Source organism: Mesoplodon densirostris, chromosome 16, assembly GCF_025265405.1.
Source record: "Mesoplodon densirostris isolate mMesDen1 chromosome 16, mMesDen1 primary haplotype, whole genome shotgun sequence".
Taxonomy (NCBI): Eukaryota; Metazoa; Chordata; class Mammalia; order Artiodactyla; family Ziphiidae; genus Mesoplodon; species Mesoplodon densirostris.
Window position 1 is genome coordinate 78,980,377 of NC_082676.1, and position 5,754 is coordinate 78,986,130.

The window sequence follows — 5,754 nt, forward strand, 5'->3', positions numbered from 1 at the left end:
TGATAAACTGACTTACTGAAGAGACAGAGGTGGAGAAATGGGGAAAAAAGTAGATGGATTCAAGGAGGCAGTATTGGCATGGATTAGTGTGATTCCTTGACTGGTAACAGTGTTTCCCTGATTTGCTATTTGAAGTCTGACAGAGTAATATCTCAGCCTCAACTTGATCTCACTCATGGGAAGTCTAATGCTTCTTGTTAAGTTGTCCATTCACTGATATGTCCAGATATCTTTGGGAGCATCCTCATGAATCTGTCCTTGAATTTGAAAGACTGTAGTACCATTATGAGAAGTTGGGTCATCTAGTCTAGTCTAGGAGGATATATTATGCCACTGAACTCTAGAGTTAGAGGCTTAGAGATGACAGACAAAACCTAGTCAAGAAAGATTGTCCTATCCCCGTGGCTGCAGCTCCTGTCACCTTTATGTGACTCCCTGTTTTGTCCAAAGCAAATGTGAGCACTTGTTCTGTCTACCTTGACCGTTGATGCAAACTCCTGCTGTGGTTACAGTGGTTTTTCCTAGTCTTTCACCAAACCCAAAGGTAATTTGCTCATTGAAGGATGTACCTGACAGAATTGTCATGGGCTCCCAACATTAAATTTATTTAGGTCCAATCATATTGTTTCTTCCTCGGGGTGTAGGAATGTCCTATAATGTAGGATAGAAGAATTTCCACTCTCTGCCATCTCAGGAAGCCACAGCCACCATTCCTATATGGCACTTATGTCTTGGGTCAGGTTCCCAGTAGCTGACCTTGAGGTGATGATGATTCATGAGCAAGTAGTTCATTAAGAAAATGCTTCTAGGGAAAGACTGTAAGGGAGTAGAGCAGGGAAGAGGGAAGAAGCCAAGCAAGGATGTGGTTTCAGGCAAAGCCCCAGTCTCAGTCTGATCCTACAGGAAGCTACAGCATGTAAGTCCCACCTCAGAGATTTCCTTGACTCAAGGCAGGGGAGCTGGGCTTTCCTACTCATTAGCCAAGTTCCATTCGGGGGTCTATAAACTACCAGGCACTTTGTGGTTTCTTCTAGTGATGTGGGCAGAGAAGCTTCAGGAGCCCAAGGTCAGTCATGCAATGATATTTGCAGGTGTGAGCCTTAAGGCTACAGCACACAAGGCTGGGGGATGAGAGCACAGAGATGGTAAGACGGACCTGAGGAACAGTCAAGAACCGTTAGAGTGGTGGGTGAACCATTAGAGGAACACCGACAATGCTCAGACTATACCTGGTTTTGTGCATGAAGTGGTTCATCCATATTTTTGTAATCTCATGATGTTTTTTCATAGGTGCCTCATTGAATTCATTGATTCTGGGGTTTTTGTCATGTTCAATTATTTTCTTATCCAATCACATTCTAAAAGTTTTGAGCTTGGAGGGAGGAGGAGGTAAGGGACTCTTGATTTTCCCCTCCTCCAAAGCCCTGGATTCTTTATAAAAATTTCCCTATAACCGTCAACCTCTACATTTCAATATTGTTTCTCTCATATATGTCCAACATTGAAGTTCCCAGTGCATCAGAAACTGTTACTGTTAAATATGGGGATGAGGGAAGTGTCTAGAATGATACCCAGGAATTTTACTCCATCCACTGGACCCCAGAGCACTAGCTTCTCTGGGCATGTCAGCAACCAAGGAGCAGCCCTTGGGAGTCTGAGCTCCTTGTAGGCAATTTCCCTGGTTCATACAATTTAAAGGGCAAGGAATTGACAGGTTGGAAGATACTCTGGGGCTTGCTGAAGAGCATGAGAAAGCTATGAGTGATCTTCAGAGAGGAGCTTCAACCCAGATTCTCTCCTGAAACTAAAGATATAAGAAAACTCAGGTATATTTGTTGTTCTAAGATACACATTTCCTACAATCATAGAGAAATAGAGCTAAATCAGAAGTATGAGATCACCTGATTATCTCCATGTTACAAGCCCAGAAAAGCTAGGTGACATGCCATGGGTCACCCCGTTAATTGGTTGCAAGGCCAATGCTAGAATCAAGGTCTTATGATTTCTATCAAGGTAAATACATTCCAGAATATAAAGATCACAGATGTAGAAAACAAACCTATGGTTACTAAGGGGGAAAGGGATTGACATATACACACTACTATATGTAAACTAGATAACTAATACGAACCTACTGTTTATGTTTCCCATGCTCCCACCACCACGCTTTCTACTGGGTTGAGCCAGTGAGAGATTAGAAGATGGGAAGGAGGAAAAGAAGGGTGCCTCTCACCTCCTGCTGGCACATGCCTCCCCAGGACTCTGCTGTCTGGGGGTGCTGCAGGCCTCCTGCTGCCAGATGGGACACTTTTCCTCTTTGACCTCTCTGTCCTTCAGCACCTGTGCAACCAGCTCTCTGTCCCTGAATAAAATATTCCCAATTCTGTTTTCCTGGCTAAATTTTGCCTGATCCAGGTTTCACAAAGTTGGGTCTAATGCCAGACCATTTCTAAAAAAGAGTCTTTTGCTGACAACAAAAGAATGAATATTAAACTATACATTTCTTTATTTATTTTAAACTATATTTTATATTTGCAGCTGTGGCTTTTCTCTCTTTTCAAAAATACATTCCAAAGTATATTTGATTATTCATGTGAGATTATCTTGTTAACAACTTCCATTTCCGAGTGAGGTCAGGTGCATGCAGAGAGCAGTGTGCTTATACCTCAATTATGGCATTTGCCATAGTTTATATTACAGTTTAATTTTCATTATCTTTTTCCATGCCTGACTCTTAACTGGATTATAAATACTTAGAAGACAGAAGGAAACAGGCCTAAATCTAATGTTAAATCTCAAAAATTAGAATAATATTGTTCACATAGTAAAGTTTTACTAAATGTTTGTAGAATTAATAGTGGTAGGGAGGAAATGGTCAGATTCTATAGATACATGGTTCTGGTTTTATGAGGACCTCATGAGCTGTTTACATAAGAATTTATCCCCAGTTCCTTCAGCTGGGTGTGTATAACCTTTCTTGGTGATGCAAATATAACATGAAATTCATTGCTTGATAAGGCATATGATGTGTTCTGTAGAGATGGAAACTTCTGCTGTTTATACAGAAACTAAGCACAGATAAAAAGCTCCAAGCCAGGTACCAAGTCAAACACTGGTTGCCTCAAGGCTGTTTGATTTGGGTTTGATGTTTCTGCCTCAAATAGATTCAAATAGATTCCAACACCATCATTTTGATTTATTTCAGTTTATTTAATGATCTTAGTTTGGAATACCCAGAAGCAGGGCCCAAAACAAGGATCCAAGTAACAAGTAGCAATTAATTTATTTGAGAGGCAATTTCATGAAGCACACTGGTAAGGACTGGGGAAGTGAGACAGGGAAGGGAAGGTGGCCAACAGAGGGTGTCTTAATAAACCAGGTTCCCCTGTGAGTGACGAGGGCTCCATCCTTCTGGGGAATTCTTAGTGAGTCACAGGGCAAGGAGTTGATGTATTTTTCTATCAACTCTGGTCCATCACTGGCTGAGAGCAGTTCCCAGGGTTTTAAATCCATCACCCATCTGGGCAGTTCTATGTACGGGCTGTACATGTACCCAGGGGCAGACAAGGTTTTAAGACTGAGGGCTGCAGTTTCTTGAGATGTGAAACCATCAGTAATTATAGGAAGGTGAGTGTTAAGTAAAGGGGAATTGATGGGGTACTGACAGCATCCTCTAATATAGAAGATTATAATACATGCTCAACATCCAGTAAGAGATATCACATATGCATGAGTTTGTGTGTATGTGTTTATGTGTAGACATGCTAGTGAGTACATTTTTTTCAACTTAAGAAATCTTCTATATTGAAAAGACAATGTAAGATGGGGAATTGTCTGTAATTCCATCCTTCTCTGAAGGTCCAAACCTTTTACCTGATTCTTTGAAAATACACTTCTTACTTGCTACCTTGTGTTGTTGACACAAATAAGCATACCTAAATAAGTTTCCTTGCACATAGATGTGTTTTTTTTTAATCCTGCAGCATCTAACACAATATCTTGAATGTGATAGATGCTCAGTATTTAGTTGGTGAATGAAAGATGTAGTGGACTAGGCTGTTGTATGGCAAAATTTACTTTCTCCCTTTTACTGCAAGAGAGGGGTTACTCTGTGTCCCACTGATGTTGAGCTTGGCAATGAGACTTCTTCAGGCCATATCATGGGCAGGGTGTAGCCCCCATCACTTTACTTAGGGCTTGGCTATGTGACTTGCTTTGTTAAAAGGGATGTTAGTACATGTGACACAAGCAAATGCTTGAAATGTGCTTCATATTTAGAGTTGGTCTCTTGTGATTCTACATTTCTACTTAAAATGTAGCTCCTGCTTTAAGGAAGATGAAAAACAGGTGGGGTTGACCTGTATCCAGCATCCAGCTTTGAGCCAAGCCCATTTAAGTCCATCCTTGATGAGTCTACCAACAGATAACATGAAGTGGAATAAAAGATTCTTTTAAGCACTGAGTTTTGGGATGGTTTGTCACAGAGCACTGTTATGACAATGGCTAACTGATAAAGTAAGCAAGCAAATCCTATAAGTATTGGAACAGGACAATATTGGTCATGATAGAGTTAGTTTTTGTAAAATATTAGACATACAAATGTAGAAATTGTTTTAATATGCTAATATTTTCTCAATAATGGTAACTGATTTAAACCTATTTAGAAATGCATAGCACTAAACATGGGGTTAGAAAAGTAGTGAAAAACAACACAAACTAGAATTCATTCTTTAATTGTATTGAAGAAGGATTAAACAACACACACCATGTGACATACAAAAATACAATATGAAATATTGTATTTTGGCCTAGTCTTTCAATTCTCAAGTCAGATTTTACAGTTTTAGAGAGATCTTTACTAATCACCCTATCTAATCTTGTCCCACTCAATTCCTCCTATCATTATCTATAACCCCCTTTCTCTTTTGTTTGTAGCATTTATTACATTTCAATGTTCCCTTATTTATTTGTTTATTTGTTTATTATCTGTGTCCTCCAATAGAATGTAAGCCTTATTAATAACAAGGCTTTGTCCCTTTTTCTCATCTTTGTGTCCCAGCATCTACAAATGGTACCTGGTACATGGTATCCAATAAATAGCTGTTTAAAAAGTGGATGTCTAATGGCCACTAATAACAGATACTACTTTTCATATTATAGCTATTCCTGAGGCATTTTTGTTAACTTCTAGTTTTGAATTACTGCTCTTAATCAATTTAATAGAAGTGCCAGCCTTCATAATAAGGTGTTGCTGAGTGCTCCGTTGAATAGGGTAGAATAGTTCCAGTTGCATTAGATGGGATTTTTGAACAGAGGTTTTTTTTTTTTTTCTTATATTACAGTAAAATGTGTGCAATGGTTTCAGGTATCTGTCCTTCATCTGAGTGGAACTACACACAAATGATGGGGAAATTACCCAAAAGCACATTTAGCCTTTATTGGATTTTTCTGATCTCGTTATTCATTTCCTCTGGCAGCCAGCTTCAAAACAAGCAAGGGAGCACTACATTCCAAATTGCATTTTTTAAATGTGAATATTGTGCCTGTTACTTTATGTTTTATGCATTGTTTGCAAATAGAAAACATGGTCACCTCATATTTTATGGATTTGCTTTGGAAAATGATTTCAAAGAAAGTTCGATATCAGGAGCATAGAGCTTAGGTCTGACTTTGCTGAATGCCTGATTTAATAAAGAGGATAATTTAAAGTAATACCTTGCCCTTTGGCCTCATTATTGTAAACCGGTGGGAACT